At 40.2% G+C, this 19,650-nt stretch overlaps 2 long non-coding RNA genes across 3 annotated transcripts in view; both read left to right on the top strand.

The window, feature by feature from the left end:
• LOC129652819 (uncharacterized) overlaps positions 1-19,650 on the top strand; it is a 162,411-nt gene that overhangs the window by 78,830 nt on the left and 63,931 nt on the right. The window contains exon 3 of one of the 2 annotated variants that reach the window (XR_008714799.1): positions 19,016-19,089. The exons of the other annotated variant lie outside the window; for it this stretch is intronic. This is a non-coding gene — a long non-coding RNA (uncharacterized LOC129652819). The remainder of the gene's footprint in view (positions 1-19,015; positions 19,090-19,650) is intronic. 2 annotated transcript variants of the gene reach the window in all.
• On the top strand, positions 9,526-11,388 carry LOC129652817 (uncharacterized). Its single transcript, XR_008714798.1, has 2 exons — positions 9,526-9,746; positions 11,132-11,388. It is a non-coding gene; the product is annotated as an uncharacterized LOC129652817 (long non-coding RNA).

Raw genomic sequence — 19,650 nt, 5'->3', positions numbered from 1 at the left:
TGGTATATTTCAGCTGACTTGATTAATTGAAAACCATACTATTTTTAGCGTAATTAAAGACTGTATCTGGGGCAAGCTTGGGAGAAATGAAGTTGGCAGTGAGTGACCTGGGTGGTAGGTGGTTGATTGAAAATTTGAACAGTTTTCAAAACTAAAGTTCTTTCTTCAAATACCAAGCAGTTGGTTGAATTATGTTGGCATTCCTGGACACACTTGCACAAGAAGAGAGAATATACTTCGTTGGGTATGACATCTGGGCTGGGAACAAAAACAACGTGTCAGTAGATAGTAAAGGTTACACTAATATGGTGACAGCCAATCTGGCTGATGCTGTTGTATGTTCTTTTGACTGCCTGTGGGTGAGCAAGATGATCCTTGAAAAGCAAATAAACACATTAACACGAGACAAGCGGAGCATCGAGACAGTGCCAACTTGCAAATGTCCTGTGTCAATTCCTCCCGGGAATTGTGAAAGGGAGGGATGGTATGTTTTGGGGAATGTGACTGAATTCACTGAAACGGGGAGCTTTCCTTGCACTTCTCTGTGGAGAGAAATTGGAAGTGTTGTTTAAGGGTTCGGAGCTCATGCCAAGATGTGGATGCTGACGTCCTGGTTGTTTCCTGACTCCCCCTCTGAGAGCATATGCTCAGCTTGGCTCCTCCGCGTTGTCTGGAGCCGTCTTCCAGGGTGGTTCTGAACAGAGCAAGCCACTTGCCGGAGAGCACCTGATGCCAATGCATGCCCAGGAGCCTGGCAGGCTGTGCCAGTCACCAGCAGGAAGCTGGCAGCTGGTGGTGTGGCCCTTTCCTTAGAGAGAGGCAGGTACTGTGTGTCTGAGACCGTGCTGGTGGATCATTACAGAAGATACCTTGACCTGTTTTGCTATTAACTGAGCTTGGAGAGAGGCCTTAGATGTTCTGTAATCACACCAATCAGCAGGATGACTGTCACAGGCGACATATTAGACATGAAAACAGTCTGTCAACTGTAAGTCACACCCTGGAGAATTAACTCATTCTATTTATTGTGATAAATAGTAAGATCTCAGTAGATAAGAATATTACTGTAGAAAGGGATTAAAAACTCAAATGTTTCAAGTCGAGGAAGAGAACATGAATGTTATAGGATCAGGATCTAACAGTTAAAAGGAGTGGGTCCTCAGAAAACTAGGAATGCACACCTATCTATAGACATTCAATTAGGGTGGAAGAAAAGTGTAATAAAGTACTCTCCCCTCACAAAAAAAGACATTTGGGGGTGAATAGAGCCTGCTCACTGCCAGCTAGAGCCGTAATATCATAGAACAATAGAATTTTCCAGATGGAGGGGACCTTTGAGATTATTTTGTTAATTCTTCATTTCACCAATTAAAAAAAAAATTGAAGTTGAGTTTCTTGACCTTTCCTAAAGTCACACAAATTCTTAGAGGCAGAGTTGGGAATAGAACTCAGAAGATGTGTGTCTTCTGTGTTAAGTTGGGTCAGGCATGTGAGCTGATGAAGTTAAAGACCAAGGAGCTTAATCAGGCTTGAACTCTGGTAAAAGGATGTGGTGCTAAAGTATATGTTCTTCTTCTCAGAAGATAATGATCATTCATTGCAACACTTGTTTTGCCTTGACCGCAAAACTTTTTGAACTAAAAAATTTGCATTTTAAATAACATCATGAGAGAATATATTCATGGTAGCTTCTCAGTTTGTAAAATTGTACAGTGTGTGGGAATTGGGAAAATTTGCACATGCAACAGGGATATTTATAAATGAAACTCAATGTCAAACAGTAAAGAAATAAATCAAAATGAAGTATTTGAAGCCATAAATCATAGACCTACATGTTGCAAGGAAAATATGAACAGTTTTTGGATAATGTAGTGTTCCTTTTAAAAATGAGAACTCTCATATTGCTGTTCGATGTGTTGCTTGGTAAAACTATTTGGAAAATAGTTTTGCATTTCCTAAAATTATTAGGCAAATGCACACCCTAAGGTGCAGCTCTACAGCTTGGTGAAAGTTATGCATGTATATCAAGAAACACATTGGTGTTTGTAGCAGCATACCCTTAAGAACAAAAGTTGAAACGAGCCAGATGCACATCTACATTTACAATGCATCAATTGGGTTGTATTCATACAATGGAATAATGCATAGTGTGAATGCACTTCCCTAGTGGGCCAGTAAGACCCCTTGCTTTCGAGTGCAAGAGGTGCGAGTTCAGTCCCTGGTCGGGAAGCTAAGATCCTACATAACTGGAGGCCAAAAAACCAAATCATAAAACAGAAACAATGTTGTAACAAATTCAATAATAAAAGACTTTAAAATTGGTCCACACCAAAAAAAAAAAAAACTTGAAAAAATACATAATGTGAAAATATATTATAGATGAACTATTTTGAAATTCAGAGAAGTTAAAACTGAATGCCCTGCTGTTGATTTAAAAAATTCATATGGGTTTAAACTATAAAGAAAATTAGGGCTAGTAATTACTGCAAAATAAGGATTGTGGCTACCTCTCAACGGAAGAGGGTGTAAAGGAACATGGGGGCCTCAGAGTTACTGATGGTGTTCTGTTTCTTAAGCCAGCAGTGAGTTTATCAGTGTTCTTAGTCTTTAAAAAATATACTCATCTTCAGTGTAAGTTTTAGGAACAAAACTAAGTATAAAAACTAAAACCATAAGTGGTTGGAATATTTCAATAATCATCTGATTTTGTTTTTTTGGCCGTCATTCTAGAATGATAGCTAGGTATTTAATCCAGTATTAAAAATTACGTATGTATATACTTGAACAGTGCAGGTTTGAACTTCATAAGGGTCCACTTATATTTTTTCAATAGTAAATACTACAATACTGCACAGTCTGTGATTGGTTGAATCTGAGAATGTGTAGGAACCTCGGAAACAGAGTGCCAGCTATAAATTATACTCAGATTAACCCCTGAGTTGTTCAGGGGTCACCTTTATTTATACATGCATGTATGTGTATATATATTTAAATTTATTAAAGATTTTTAATTGTAAAAGTATAATAATGTTTTACCAACTTAACCATTTCTAAGTGTACACTCAAGTAGTGTTAAGTACATACACATTGTTCAACCAATATCCATTAAATGGCAACTCCCAATTTCCCCTTCTTCGGGCCCCTGGAAACCACTATTCTACTGTCTTTGAATCTGACTACTCTAGGTACATCATATAAATACAATCATGTAGTATTTCTTTTTATGACTGATTTATTTCCCTTAGCATAGTAGCCTTAAGGTCTATCCATGTTGTAGAATTTGTCAGAATTTGCTTCTTTTTTTAAAGCGGAATCATACTCTCTTGTATATTCATGCTGTGTTTTTGATTAACCATTCATCTGTCAATGGTTGCTCCTACTGCCTGGCTGTAGTGAATAATGCTGCTAAGAACATGGATGTGCAAATACCTTTTTGAGATCCTGCTTTGATTCTTTTGGATACATAGGTATCTCTTAGTGTCCATTGAAGATTGTGTCCAGGAGCCCCTGGACACAATCTTTGATATCTGCAGATACCAAAATCTGCAATGGTTGAGTCCCTTCTATGCAATGGTATAGCACAGTGAATACAGTTGGCCCTCCATATTCATGGGTTTTCCATCATCAGATTTAACCAACTCAGGGTTGGTTAAATCTTTGAACCCATGGATATAGAAGGCCAACTCTGTATCTACAAATGGAATTCCTGTATCATATAGAAATTCCATTCTTATATTTTAGGAACTACCATACTGTTTTCCATAGTGCTGTACCATTTTGCATTCCCTTTTAACAGTGCACAGGGTTCTAATTTCTCCTACATCCTTGATATTTCTTTACTTTTTAATAGTGGTCATCCTAAGGAGTATGAAGTGACATCTCATCGTGGTCTTGATTTGCATTTCCCTAATGATTAGTGGTGTCAAGTATCTTTTCATATGCTTGTTGGCTGTTTGTATGTTATCTTTGGAGAAATCTATTCAAGCCCTTTGCCCGTTTTAAAGTTGTTATATGTGTTTTTTGGTTGTTGAGTTGTAGGCATTTTTCATAAAATCTGGATACTAACCACTTATCCTGGGTTCCAACATCACTATAGATGGTGACTGCAGCCATGAAATTAAATGACGCTTGCTCCTTGGAAGAGAAGCTATGACCAACCTAGACAGCGTATTAAAAAGCAGAGACTACTTTGCTGACAAAGGTCTGTCTAGTAAACGTGATGATTTTTCCAGTAGTCATGTATGGATGTGACAGTTGGACTATAAAGAAAGCTGAGTACCAGAAGAATAGATGCTTTTGAGCTGTGGTGTTGGAGAAGACTCTTGAGAGTCGCTTGGACTGCAAGGAGATCAAACCAATCAATCCTCAAGGAAATCAGTCCTGAATATTCATTGGAAGGACTGAAGCTGAAGCTCCAATACTTTGGCCACCTGATGCAAAGAACTGGCTCATTGGAAAAGACCCTGATCCTGGGAAAGATTGAAGGCAGGGGGAGGAGGGGATGACAGAGGAGGAGATGGTTGGATGGCATCACTGACTTGATGGACATGAGTCTGGGTAATCTCTGGCAGTTGGTGATGGGAGGCCTGGCATGTTGCAGTTCATGGGGTCATAAAGAGTTGGACTCGACTGAGTGAACTGAACTGAACTGAACCACTTATCAGATACATAATTTGCAAGTATTTTCCCCCATTTTATAGGTTGGCTTTTTATGCTTTGTCATTTGCACAAAGTTTTCAGTTTTGTTTTTACTTTTTTGATATCACACCCAGGAGCTTCTTGTCAAATTCAGTGTCATAAAGCATTCCCCCTATGTTTCTTCTAAGAGTTTTAAAGTTTTAGGCTTTACTTTTAGGCCTTTGATCCATTTCGAGTAAATTTTTATATATGGTATAAAGCAAGGGTTTAACTTCATTATTTTGCACATGGATATCCAGTTTTCCCCAACATGATTTATTGAAGTGACTGTCATTTCCTTGATGAATGGTCATGGCACCTTGGTCGAAAATCATTTTGAGGTTCAAAATCATATTTTGTCAGTGCACTGAAAATTTTATTCAGTTGCTTTTAGGTTTCTATTTCAGTTTTTGAGGGGTCAGCTTTCAGTCTCATTGTTGTATTTTTTTCTCTGGTGGCTTTTCAGATTGTTTTACTCCCTTAGGTTCACCATCACAAGTTGAGGTATGAGTTTCTTTCTGTTCACTTGGTTTGAGATTTTGGAGGATACCTAAACCTGAGAATGGGCTTCTTCCCTTAGGTCTCCATCAATATTTCTTCAGTTAGTGCTTTTGGAAATCTGAACAGATCTAAATTACATCTTCTCGGTCTGAACTTCATTTCCTACCGTAACTCCATATTTTCCATACCTTTGTCTCTGTGTTACAGTCTTTATTCAGTTTTCAGAGCTATCTTCCAGTTCATTAATTTTCTTTCCTGATGTGCTACCTAAGTTATTTAACCCACCCATTGCGTTTCTAATATTATGCTTTTCTTTTCTACTTATAGCTTTACAAATCTGGTTCATATTTTTGATAGCTTCTTATTCCTTTGTCATATTCTTTTACTTTTTCCTTGAAAATGATTGATTCTTCGCAGTTAGACATTCTGTGTCTAAGAATTTAAACACCTCTATCTTTTGTGGGTCTGATTTGTTGTTTGTTGTAGAGTCTCATTCGTGCAGGATTGTTTCCTGTTGTGCTTTTTTGCATTTTCATGAACTTACGATGACTGAGACCTTTTATCCGTGGGGATTCTTTGAGGTTTGGGTGGAGGTAGTTTCTCCAGAGAGGATCTGTATATATCTCTGCCAGATGGCATAGTTGGTAAAGGATCTGCCCACCAATGCAGAAGATGCAGGAGATGTGGGTTCAATCCCTGGGTCAGGAAGATCCCCTGGAGTATTAAATGGCAATCTACTCTACTATTCTTGTCTGGAAAATTCCATGGACAGAGGAGCCTGGCAGGTGACAGTCCATAGGATCACAAAGAATCAGACACAACTAAGCGACTGAACACACATACACACTGCCAGACATCTAGGGGCGACCCAGTATGAACTAATGTAACTTAATTCTTCACCTGAGGTTTTTTACCTGGCTATGAATGTGCTATAAATTCTGATTCTTCATGTGTTGTGAAGTCAATCTTCTTGTTAAGAATTCTCAAGGGAGATTTTCTCTCTCTCTCCACCCATGGCTGGTGCCTGTGTGTGCTTAGTTGCTCAGTTGTGTCTGATTGTTTGCAACCCCATGGACTGTAGCCCACTAGGCTCCTCTTCCCATGGAATTTTCCAGGTAAAAAGAATTCAGGAGTGGGTAGCCATTCCTTTCTCCAGGGAATCTTCCCAACCCAGGGATTGAACCTGGGTCTCCTGCATTGCAGGCAGATTCTTTATCATCTGAGCCACCAAGGAAGCCTAGTCAGGCAATTTTCCTTACTTTCTGTCTTTGTTGGGTGTTTTTAATTGTCTAGCTCATTGCTGTACTAAGGAATCATCTTTTTGGGCGCTAACCTTTGAAAGACTGTGATCTGACTTCTCATCTTTTGAATGCCTCAGCTTTGTTTTGCAATTTCAGATTCCACAAATTAAAAACAAGTGATCTGAGGTGCTGTTTGGAGAGCCATTGGTTTCAGCACTTGGTTCTCCCTCTGAATTTATTTTTTGTTGTTTTTGACTTTTGAAGATTTTCCCACTCTCTTGCCAGATCAGATAAATTTAAAAAGAATTTAATATCTAACATACTTAAGGTGTTTAGTTGGAGAATATCTAGCCCACTCTAATACTAGTTATAGAATTACTACTTGTCTCATGTTTGAAGCATATGCACTTTTTAGTTTCTGGACATAATAATTAGAATAATTTATAATTTAATAATATATTTATTCAAATAGAATACATTATATCTCCTTGTTCACTTTTTGGATTACATAGGTAATTTTAAAAAATGTGGTTTCATTGAATGTTTTGTTATATTCACGTTAGCTCCTATCATAAATGAACCCTAAACTCTCAGTGTCTTAACACAGATGAAATTTATTTCTTGCTCACACAAATCCCCTTACTGGCAATGAAAAGAGGGTGGTAATTCTGTTTTATGGGGTATTCAGGGATGCAGGCTGATGGAACCACTGCCGGCTTTAATACAAGACTTTGACAAGGCAGAGTGGGAGGAATGCTTTAGAAGTTTTGGGGCCAGGGGCAGAAGCTGTGTGATTATGCCTGCCCGTATCTCACTGCCTTTGGACTCATTACAGGGCCCATCCCTGAGGGGCTGGAAATGTAGTCCTTGGCTAGGTGTGAACCTAGCAATGGGAGCCTGAGACTTCAGTGGATAGTCCTCTTCACTGGCCACTGGGTATCTCTCTGTATCCTTCTTTCCATTCCAGAACACACTTCTTCCCCAAAGGAGAAAACCCCAAATCCATTATGCTTCCAGCTCAAAGTGTAGTGTCCCTCTGTGATGTTCAGGCTCCATCAGGTCTATGCAGGGTTGTGGTCTGGCAGTCTCTGCAATAGAATGTTAGTGTTTCTGGAAGTTTCTTAGATGGCGAGAGGCTTTACATGCACCTCATGAATGAGTCTGCCAGTCATAACCTTGTCTTCTCCGATGCCACCTGTTTCTGATAAATTTTTGTAACTGTTGTCCCTTCACTTTCCAAAAATGAAAAAATCCCCACTGTTTTACCCACTCATTTTCGCTCTCAACTCTTCTGGTTCCAGGAATACTCAGCAATTTCTTTGAAGTGAGATAAACATTGATTTCCTCTGTGTCATGGGGTCCCTCAGCTGGATGGCTTGCATCCCTGAAGTGTGTGCACTTGGTGGGACAACTGTCTCAGCTTCAGGTCTTTTTTCTTTGCCTCGGTGCTTGCCTCCAATTCCAGCTGCCGCTTTGTGTGTGGAAGTCTCATTCTCTGCCTCTGGCCATGCTGCCACTCGGGTTTGTGATTCCAGAGTCCTCAGTTTATTTATCAGTTCTCTCTCCGATGTGGCTTATCTTCTCAGAGGGCCCAACCCCTCCCCAGTACTTCAAATATATCTGAAACCTAATCAGACACATCGTTAAATCTTCCCTTTATATGGTGCCCCCCTTCCTGTCCGTGTGAAGCAGTGTACATAAAAACAAAACAGAACAAAACCAAACCAAACACTCAGCTCCTTTTGGGAAGTATTACCTAGTTCCATTTGCCAGAACAATTTGAGTCTTGGTTCGTACTCAAACAGGATAACCTAATACTTAAGTCTTTGGCTATGTTTGTGGTGGTAATATGAAGTATTTACTAGAAGCATTGCTATTAATCCAAAATGTCTCAAATGTATATTTATGTAGCCCTGAGAAGGACTACAGCCATGAAATTAAAAGACGCTTACTCCTTGGAAGGAAAGTTATGACCAAGCTAGATAGCATATTGAAAAGCAGAGATAACAAAGGTCCATCTAGTCAAGGCTATGGTTTTTTCATGTATGGATGTGAGAGTTGGACTGTGAAGAAAGCTGAGTGCCTAAGAATTGAAGCTTTTGAATTTTGGTGTTGGAGAAGACTCTTGAGAGTCCCTTGAACTGCAAAGAGATCCAACCAGTCCATTCTAAAGGAGATCAGCCCTGGGTGTTCTTTGGAAGGAATGATGCTAAAGCTGAAACTCCAATACTTTGGCCACCTCATGCGAAGAGTTGACTCGTTGGAAAAGACTCTGATGCTGGGAGGGATTGGGGGCAGGAGGAGAAGGGGATGACAGAGGATGAGATGGCTGGATGGCATCACCGACTCCATGGATGTGAGTTTGAGTGAACTGCAGGAGTTGGTGATGGACAGGGAGGCCTGGCGTGCTGAGATTCTTGGGGTCGCAAAGAGTAGGACACGACTGAGCGACTGAACTGAACTGAGAAGGAAGGAAAATGAGAGTGGTGTTTTGGGGGGAAGAAACCTTCCACAAACGATCAGTTAAATTCTCTCTGCTTAGACGTATCATCTTTCCAGAATGTTCCCAACATCAGCCTATAGCATGTGGAGCAAACAGGCCGGCAGCTGTGATCATTTGCCTGGGAGCATGACTTTGATGTCAAAGCAGAACTGTTTTGGATAAGATGAAAAATTTGGGCCTCACATGAAACCAAACCTTAACTTAGGAAAATAAAAACCAGATCATTTGGGATTCAAAGACTGTGTCTTGTTCTGTTCCCTGCACTCTTTGTTTAAGATTCTCCTGGAACAGTATATAAACTTCAGCCTCTCGGGCTTTTGTAAGGTCAGAAGCATGCTGAGAATTTTATGATACCAGGAATGCCACCTGGAGCTTTTGTATTTCAGGAAAATGTCAGAAGGAAAAGAGCCCGTCTCGGTGATTACTTGCCTTTATTTTTGGATCCACCTCTTTCTTGTCATCTTTGTCCTCTCTTCTTCTACCCATAAGACTGTAAAGATGGCAGATAGGTAAGAGGCATAACTAAGTTAGCAGGGAAAAAAAAAAAAAGCTAATCTTTACTCAGCTGAAAGGAATTGCCGAGCAATCAGAAGTGAGCTAATGAGCACAAATAGACCATCTATTCTTGAAAATGTGATGAGGGAAAACATCTAAAATAAACTCTGGGGGAGGAGAAGAGAAGTAAAAGATTCACACTTTCCTATAATCTTCATTTCTAAAACGTTGAGAGAAAAGTGAGGGATTACTTGAAAAATGAAGAGGTTAAAGCTGGATAAAATATTCTCATGAAGAATAAATAATATAGAAGAGTTTCAAGAAGACAGGTGAGAGAATGAGCTTTATATAAATGTCCTAATCACCTAAAATTTAAAACTTTTCTTTTTTTGTGGGGGATTGCCTTTTTATTTTTTAATTTTATTTATTTATTTTTGACCATACCATGTGGTATGCAGGATCTTAGTTCCCTGACCAGGGATTGAAACTGTAGCTTTTGCATTGGACACTCGGGGTCTTAACCACTGGACCATCTGGTGCCATTTTAAAAGTTATAAAGAAAAAGCTGTTGTTACTATAGAACAAAATCCTAAAATACTGAGCCAAAAAAGAAAAATTATCTCATAACAATGTGTTAAACTTGATTTATAATCTTCCAAACACATTTAATAGTTCAACTGATAAATATGAGGTGAAATGTTTTGAAATTGTCAAAGTTTGGGAGTTTACTGCCCTAATACCAACCATTTATCAAAATTGTTTATTTAAAAATTGTACCCCTTCTGCAGTGATCCAGATGACTTAGGGGGAAGACTTCCTGCTGGCTGGTCAGCTCCTAGGCTTGCTTTCATTCTAAAGAACTGGGATGATGACAAGTGAAATAAAGAGAAAATTGAGGTTGAATGTATCTACATCAGTAGTATGGGGTGGGGGCCCAGAACCCTCCAGGGTCAGAGCAGGAGGGTGAGGTTTGAACAGACACAATAATCTTATGATATGTGAAGAGTGGAGGAGAAGAAAGGAGAATTTCAGGATGTGACTATGAGTTTAAAGTTAGATTGTTTTTTTTTTTTTGAAGTGCTTTGAGGTGCATAAGTATTGAATCTATTTCCATGTACTTTGGGGGAATCCCCTGAATGCAGTGGAATGGCCATGGTACTGTTGCTGGCTAAAATCTAGGCTTTCTCTACCCCTTGAAGCCGAATGAAAACTATGGACAAAGAGTTTGGGGGAAATAGAAAGGTAGCTTTAATTCTCAGCTGGTAGAGATGGAAACAGACTAGGCTCATGCCGTAAGAACTGTGCCCATTGAGGTCTGGAAGTCAGTGCTGGGAACAAAGGTGTTAAAATCTTATTTTCTTCCTCTCTACTTGTCTCAAAAACAGTCATAGGCTGGCATCAGTAACCCAGTAATTGAGCCTGGCAGTTAGGTGACTGTGTGGCCTTCTTGCTGATTTGTAAAAGGGAAGAACTACAAAGGGGGAGAGAATGTTGTGAGTATTGAGCATGTTGTGAGTATTGAGTCAGAGGATACTAGGTGCGAAATGTAGCTCCTGCAGAGTTAAGTGGCAGAAAAGCAAACCTAGTTACAGGCGTTACAGGCATGTCTAGTTAGGAGTAGTTAAGAGTTAAAAAAAAAAAAAAACAAAACCACAAAACAAAACTAGGAATTTTCAGGCCTGTTCACCATTCTCTTAATCTTCTTTGTTCTCAGGAAACGGAAAGACAAAACTCACTCCTCTTTTTCCCTTTTCGCTGCAACAGTGCCCCATGGACCCCCTCCTCCATGTGAATGAGAGTCAGTAATGATCCTGATGATTAGAACCTTTAGTCCTGAGGATCTTGGAGAACGATGCCATCACTTCTGTGAAAATTCATCACCGAATGACTTAAATACTCTGAATGTTCGATAATTCGAAAATGAGTTTTTCTCATGCTCCTCCTGGCCATAAACATTGTTGTTGTTCAGTCGCTCAGTTGTGTCTGACTCTTTGCAACCCCATGATAAACATAGTTAAATGAGGTTAAATGAATTGACTTCTGTAATTACATTTGGGACAATGAGTAGAGAATAGGAGATGATGATTTTTGTGTGTTTTTTAGCATCTCACTGGTACACATCTATAATGAATTTCATTACATAGCCGGTTTGGATATTTGTTAAAAGCATGAAAGGTGTAAAGTAAGGAATGTGACTATTATGATTCTGATGAAGTGTTTTTATAGTTTCTTGAGACCTCTGGGCTCTATATTTCTGAGGCACTGAAAATTATGCTACTTGAGCAATTCTTTGGGAATGTCTGGGCGTCAGTCCAGGCACCTGCAGGGCTGGCTCTTACGAAACAGAGGAATATAGGAGATTTATCTCTGGCATGACCCTGTTTGGCGTTCCTGCGTTCTTGCTGTGCCTCAGCCACCAAGGATTATCCTGCCCTTCTAAAGTCGTCCCGTGTGCCCATTAGGGGTGAATGAATGTGACCCTGTAGAAATAAGTTTTTTGAATTGGAGACCTGATAGGACTAAACAGCCTTTACCAATGTCAACTTAAAAAACATTCAGAGCCTAAAAGTTAAGAGTTATGTTTTATTTGGTAGGAATCTTTAGAACTTCAAGCCTGGGATCTCAAGTAGCCCTGAGAGAACTGCTCCAAGGAGGCGAAGGGCAGGGGGAGCCAGGTTATATAGAAGTTTTGCAACAAAGGGCAGGTAGTCTGAATGTCAAAAGAGTGTTAATTAAAAGAAAACTAGATGTCTCATGTTAAGGAATTTAGTGCTGTTCTGTGTATGGGAAGATGCAAGAGCCCAGGCTCACTGAAAGCATTCCTTTGCTGTGTGCCTGGGCTCTCTGGGGCCAGTTTTCTCATCCTGAGTTTCCTCAGGCCTCACTGTGGGGCGTGGCTGCAGTCCAAGGCGCTAAATGACAGGTGTTCCTTCCTGCTGAGCTCCCTCAGGGCTCACCAGCAGCAGCGACTGCAGTCCCTGTGACTGTGACATCCTTTGTTTACTGATACTGCAGGCAGTATTCCACCGAACATCAAGAAACACCATTCATTCTTCCATCCATCCAAGAAATTACTGTATAATGACCAGGCAGTAATAATAGTGGGTTCATTTGTTTTGAGCACTGAGTGCATCCCAGGAACTGTTCTGGGCACCTGACCTGTGTTGTAAGCTCATTTCACTTTCAGTACTCCTGCAGACAGGAACTAGCATCCTCATATTCTAGCTGAGTAAATAGAACAGATATAACCCAGCTTTCCCAAAGCCCTCAGGTGGTGTGACTCCAAGGCCTCGACCTCTCTGTGCTTCTCGCATCAGGCAGTGTGATAGTTACTGAGGATGCCCTGTGCTCTGAAGGGAGAATTGAAGCCACTTTTATGAGTCCCTGTCTTACACTTGACACACTATTGCAAAGTCATTTTGGGGGTAGGGAGACCAGAAGTTGGGAAAGGATTAGATACATCTCCAACTGACACCTTAAAGGTAAAAGTAAGGAACCTCCCTTTGGGGTGCTTTGCGCAGAACTAAAGGACTTCATATAAGCCTTCCTTTATCATGTGTTTTTCTCTCTTTTCTAAAAATTATTATTAGGGGCACATGTGCCAGATAAAAAGCTTAGTGTTCAGTTGTGTCCATATAAATGTCTAAAATACCTAGTTTCGAATGCTCAGTAAATCTTCTGAAATCAGTATCTTTCAGATGTTTATGAAACAAGTAATTATTACAATTGCTATAATCAGATCAGATATCCATGAGCTCAAGGGTCATGTGCACTCAAGTTTATTCCAGTGTTAAACCTTTTTGCCTCAGGCAGCTGTTTTTCAGGAAATACTTGTAGATGATTTTGAAAGACTTTGTGGAAGCTCTTCTTTGATTTCACATTCTTGCCCAAGAAAGACATTGGGATGATGCCACTGGTTGTCAACAGTGTTTCATAGCTCTGGCTATATATTTTAGTCCCCTGAAGAATTAAACAAATAATAACGCTATTACCTGGACCTATCCACAGACTTTGTGATTTTATTGGCGTAGGGGAGACCCCTCACATCAGAAATTTTTATGAACAGCAGGGAATATGAATATGTTGAATGGCTACTGGATTAGGGTGTAAAATAATTTCATTATCCTCTTTCCATGTCTTCTACTGTCTTTCTATACTCAGATTTTCATTGATTAATATATCATTCTATTTTTAAAAAATCAACGAATCCCAGATAGACATGATTTGTAAGTGATTGATAATTTTACACTTGGCACATTTTTAATATTCAAAGCAGAGCTAAATGGCATCATTAGAATAAAAATCAAATTATAGCACAGCTGTGTTAATTATGAAAACAGATTAAAGCTTGAGTCCTTCTCATTTGGGTTCCTTATTTTGACTCAGACTTTTGTGGGTTTTTTTTTCTTCTGTTGCACTCCCTACTCCCACTCCCTCCCTCCCTCTGCCTCTCCTCTCTCTCTGTTTAGCATTTTATTGGTATCCTGATGCCTGACATTATTGAGGCTTCCTCAAGGTCTTCAGGTGCCAAGAGACACACTTTGCATTCCTTATCTGCAATAAGGCAAAGTGTGAAGAGTTAGGAAGATTAAAAACAAACTTTAATGATATATATCCTCAGTTTTGGATTTAATCTGTGCCTGAAGATACTGTGACCTAAATTACAAAATATATTATAGTTGCAGAAAAGGCAGCTGCTCAGGTTCACTCTTGGCGAGTTCAAATTGAACTCCATGGAATATGGAACAGCAGAAATTATTTACAATCTATTCAGTTGCCAGCCCTTCCTTTGGGCCAAAAAGAAGATACATTTGTATTCCTGTTATATTCTATTGTGTTCTTCTATCTTTCACAATCCCTTAGGACAGGGAGAGAGCTGGAAAGAAGGAAGAGATGCTTGCTAAGCTCCCAGCATCCAGGCAGAATGAATAATGTGAATAAAATGCAAGTTTAGTTCCACAGTCTTCCTTAAGTGGTGCATAAATAAATAGTATGCAATAATAGATTTTGTGTGATGCAATTATTTTTATTCAGAAGTGTAGCCATATGCATATACCATATCTAAAAATGCAGGAAATTCCTTTTCTTTCAGAAAACCACACTAGCTCTTATGGAAGAACAACCGGATTCAAGATGATTATTATGTGGAGGCCGAGAATATGACTCTGAAACTATAACAATTTTCTTTTTTGTTACTTTGAGCTGTTAAAAAGAAAGCAGGTTTAGTGATTAGTCCCATGGTGAACCTTTCCATCTGACTGACCATGGAAAGGGCTTCCCTGGTGGCTCAGATGGTACAGAATCTGCCTGCAACACAGGATACCTGGATTCCACCCCTGGGTCAGGAAGATTCCTGGAAAAGGGAATGGCAACCCACTCCAGTACTCTTGCCTGGAGAATCCGATGGACAGAGGAGCCTGGGGGGCTACAGTCCATAAGGTCTTAAAGAGTCAGACACAAGTGAACAACTAACACATTCTTGTAAAGCTTCCTCCATAAAGAAAAAAAGAGAAAATTCATAACTTGCTCTGAAAAATATCAGGATCCATAAATTTTTCAGCCTGGTTTTAAAAATAGGAACTGATACGCATGAAGGTCTTTTAACTTTCCCTTTAATAATGAAAGTATTGATCTATTTCATAAGATCCTTTGCAGCTGATGCATTTCACAATTGGTATCCCATTACAACATTTGAATATCATGTTTCCATAAATGGTTATGATACTCTAGAGCTGTTTACAGTTAAAATAACAGTTGGCAATTTCTTTGATCACAAACCAGTGCATTGGATAGTTAATTTCTGGTGGAATCAATAATACAGCAGACAGGGCACTATTTTGGTGGAAAAGTTTGCCTTTTGGAAGTGATATTTTCAACCTGCCTTAAAAATTGTTGCCAAAACCATTATTCTTCACCTAATGAGAGGCTTTTCTGAACTCTTAGCGAATCCGGCCATTCTCCAGTGCAGTATTCAATACTGACTGTAGACCTTGCTGTTCCAGACCTGAATTGAAATTCATCAATGCCTGTCTTGTTGGTAAGATCATTAGGAAGCAATGCATTATTAAAGAGTTTTTCAGACACACAGGGCTTGGAATTGTTATTGATAACAAATGTTGCTAAGGTTTTCCTGTAAAATAACCTTAGTGAAAAGCCGTGGATCTAAAGCTTCAAGCAGTTTTGAGAAAACGGCAAGGAATATGTAACTAGGTGAGGTAGATATGGACTTTGACTGATGGCTTCTTTGCCCATTACCTGAAACCACATATGCTTTGGACCACAATGATGACATCTCCAGAAAAAATATTATAACATTGAATTTGTTTCCCACAAAGAACTTGGTAGTGTTAAAGTCTTTTCATTTAGATGAGCTATTCTCTTGTCTTTATTGAAGATCACTAGGTCTAGAGGTCAGTGGATAAATAGAGCCCTTCAGTTGCTGAGTTTGAAGTCTGCTGATTTTATAAGCATTTGGTAAGGAAAAGCAACATAGCTATAAAAAAGAAGGAACTATTTCAAATATTGTTGTATTTTCCAACACACACACACGCTCTACTCCTTGTCCCTGACTTTTACATATTTGACCTGATCTTTTCAAAGCTCTGTTTCAATATTACATATTTTCATAGTTTGTGATTTTAAGCATTTATTTTTATATATTCTTGCAGCATTCTACTGTGATGCTGAGGGACTTTATCCAACTACTTAGCTGTATTTTGTGCTGATAGTTACAGTTTAAATGGCTTTTGCATGCGTGCCAAGTTGCTTCAGTCATGTCCAACTCTGTGTGACCCTATAGACTGTAGCCTGCTGCATTCCTCTGTCCATGGGAGAGTCCAGGCAAAAATACTGGAGTTGGTTGCCATGCTCTTCTCCAGGATCATCTCGACTCAGGGATCGAACCTGCGTCTCTTATGTCTCCTGCATTGGCAGGTGGGTTCTTTACCACTAGCACCACCTGGGAAGCCTCAAACACACCTAAGCTGAAAATGATTACCAATTAGTTGACCTAGGAGATGTGACCACAAAGCAGATACTCAAAACCTTTGTTTATTAATTACTCAGTTCCCTCTGAGTCATTTTGGACCTCACTTATAATTAGCAGGGGTTGTAGCAAATGGAATGTTTGCTTGCAGAAATCTCATGGAAAGATGTATTGAGTTTCTACGCCATGTCAGGAGGTGCAATTAGAAAGCCAGAGCATGGAGAAATAAGAAGCTGGTGGCGTAGTAGCCATTTGTGGAACGCTCAAGCTTTTCCATGACTCAGAGTCTTAAATGTTTTGTTTCTCACACTATTTTAAAAGTAAAATGTTAAGTGACTGACTATTTTTAGTACATAGGCCAGGCTCTGCCAAGCACTTTATTACCTAAGTCTTACAACAGCTCTGTGAGGGTAGGTACTCTGCTGCTAAGTCACTTCAGTCATGTCCGACTCTGTGCGACCCCATAGACAGCAGCCCACCAGGCTCCCCCGTCCCTGGGATTCTCCAGGGAAGAACACTGGAGTGGGTTGCCATTTCCTTCTCCAATGCATGAAAGTGAAAAGGGAAAGTGAAGTCGCTCAGTCGTGTCCGACTCTTCGCAACCCCATGGACTGCAGCCCACCAGGCTCCTCCGTCCATGGAATTTTCCAGGCAAGAGTACTGGAATGGGGTGCCATCGCCTTCTCCTAAATAAACCTGCTGCTGCTGCTGCTAAGTTGCTTCAGTCGTGTCCGACTCTGTGCGACCCCATAGACAGCAGCCCACCAGGCTCCCCCGTCCCTGCTATTCTCCAGGCAAGAACACTGGAGTGGGTTGCCATTTCCTTCTCCAATGCATGAAAGTGAGAAGTGAGAGTGAAGTCGCTCAGTCGTGTCTGACTCTTCGTGGCCCCATGGACTGCAGCCCACCAGGCTCCTCCATCCATGGGATTTTCCAGGCAAGAGTACTGGAGTGGGGTGCCATCGCCTTCTTCTAGAGTGCCCTCTTTTAAAGAAGCAGGTTGTTCTATCTTGCTTTTAGACACATTGTTTTACATGAAGGAGGAAGTGGGGCACCACGGGGAAGGATTTTAATCATGTCCACAGTTAGATTTCAGTTCCGCCGTGGGCCTTGGAACATATCGGTTTGAACTGTGTGGGTCCTTTTGTTTGTGAATGATTTTTATAAATGTGCACTTCCTGACATCACACCATCAGGATCACCTGAGGCAGATAATCCTCCTCCTGACTTATCAGAAGGTCAGTAGTCTAACGCCATGTCACAAAGCCTATGCCATTCACCTCACTTCATGGCCTAGGCATTTTATCATCTCATGTCATCACAGGAACCAAGGTAAGCTATTTAGAGAGAGGCTACATTCCCTTATAGTAGAACTTAGTATATTGTTATAATTGTTCTATTTTATTAGGTGTGGATTTCTTACAGTATCTAGTCAATACTGTAAACTTAATCTCACATAGAGGAAAAATCATAGATAGGGTTGTTCCCTCCATGGCTTCAGGCATCCACCAGGGATCTTGAAACATATCCCCCTAGGATAATGGGGCACCACTGTACAAATAAAGAAACTGGTGCGTGAGCTTGCAGTGTAACAAAATTATGTGAATAGCTAGTTTTTAGCAAGATAGAGACCAGAATTCAGATCTTCAGACACTTTAGGCAGTGCGTGGGTGAAGGCGGAGCTGGGAGCATGGCTCTCCTGTGCCATGGCTCACTTGTCGGCTGCATTGATATGATGCCTGTCAGGGGTGAGAGACTTGGTGCAACGTCTGCCTCTGCCATTGTCTGGTCTGGCAAGCTAGGTGCACTTAGTCTCCCTGAGACTCAGACACAGAAAGAGTCAAAATAATCTCTTATGTTCTCCTTTAAAAAAGACACGATAACCTAGAAAAATGGTACTGATGAACCTATTTGCAGGGCAGGAATAGAGACTCAGACATAGAGAACAGACTTATGGGCATGAAGGCAGGAGAGTGTAGGACAAATTGAGAGAGTAGTGTTGGAATATATACATTATCATATGTGAAATAGAAGGGCTTCCAGGTGGCACTGTTGGCAAAGAATCCACTTGCCAGTGCAGGAGACATAGAGACATAGGTTCAGTCCCTGGGTTGGGAAGATCCCCTGGAGGAGGGCACTCCACTCCAGTATTCTTGCCTGGAGAATCCCATGGACAGAGGAGCCTGGCGGGCTACATCGACGGGGTCACAAAGAATCGGAAACAACTGAAGCGACTGAGCACATGTGAAATAGATAGCTAATGTGAGGTTGCTGTATGGCTCAGGGAGCTGGTGCTCTGTGACAGCCTAGAGGGATGGGAGGGACTGGGAGATAGGGTGGTTCAGGAACGAGGGAGCATATGTGCACCTGTGGCTGATTGATGTTGATGTATGGCAGAAACCAATACAATATTGTAAAGCAATTATCCTCCAATTAAAAATAAATTTATTAAAAAAGACTTAATAATATTTTAGAGCAGCTTTAAGATCATAACAAAACTGTGGGGATGGTGCAGAAATTTCCCATACACCCTGTGGCCCTACACCAGCCTCTCAGATTTTTCAGTTTTAAAGTTCTATGACACAAATTTAGTTTTTCTTTTCTTTATAATAGGACCCCTTCCCTTAAGTTCTCACCTGTCATGAGGTGGCCATTTATATGAAAGAGGATCTTAAAGTTTTCTACTGGTGAGTAGTTTTATCTGAGACATCATCATTCAATGCTGGGTAAAGATTTTTCCTCAGTTAATGCACAGCACCAAAGTTGGGTTTAGCAAAGGCACACTAGAAATCCTAAATAGAAAAAAAAATCAATAATTTATTTTTGAAACTTATTCTTTTAAAAGTGAGATTTTAACATAAATTGGCTTAAAGCATTTGTTCAATATAGCAAGCACCTATACATTAATGTAAAAAATTTATTTCCCCTTATCCTGTTTTTGTTCTTTCTTTATAGCATCTTCCAGTACCTAAAAATGTACTGGAAGTATTTTGTATATAAGTATTTTGATGTATACTTGTTCATTGCTCCCCACTGGAATGAGTTCCATGACGGTGGTGACTTGTTTTGCACATATGGACTGGCTGTCATCAGGAACACAGATCAGCAAACTTTTTTTCTGTAAAGGGTTAGATAATAAATAACATAGCCTTTGCTGCCACCCGCACTCCAGTACTCTTGCCTGGAAAATCCCATGGATGGAGGAGCCTGGTAGGCTGCAGTCCATGGGGTCGCGAAGAGTCAGACAT

Source organism: Bubalus kerabau, chromosome 5, assembly GCF_029407905.1.
Source record: "Bubalus kerabau isolate K-KA32 ecotype Philippines breed swamp buffalo chromosome 5, PCC_UOA_SB_1v2, whole genome shotgun sequence".
In the NCBI taxonomy this organism is placed as follows: Eukaryota; Metazoa; Chordata; class Mammalia; order Artiodactyla; family Bovidae; genus Bubalus; species Bubalus kerabau.
Note: the sequence above shows the minus strand (reverse complement) of the source record. Positions and strands in the feature narration are given on the sequence as shown.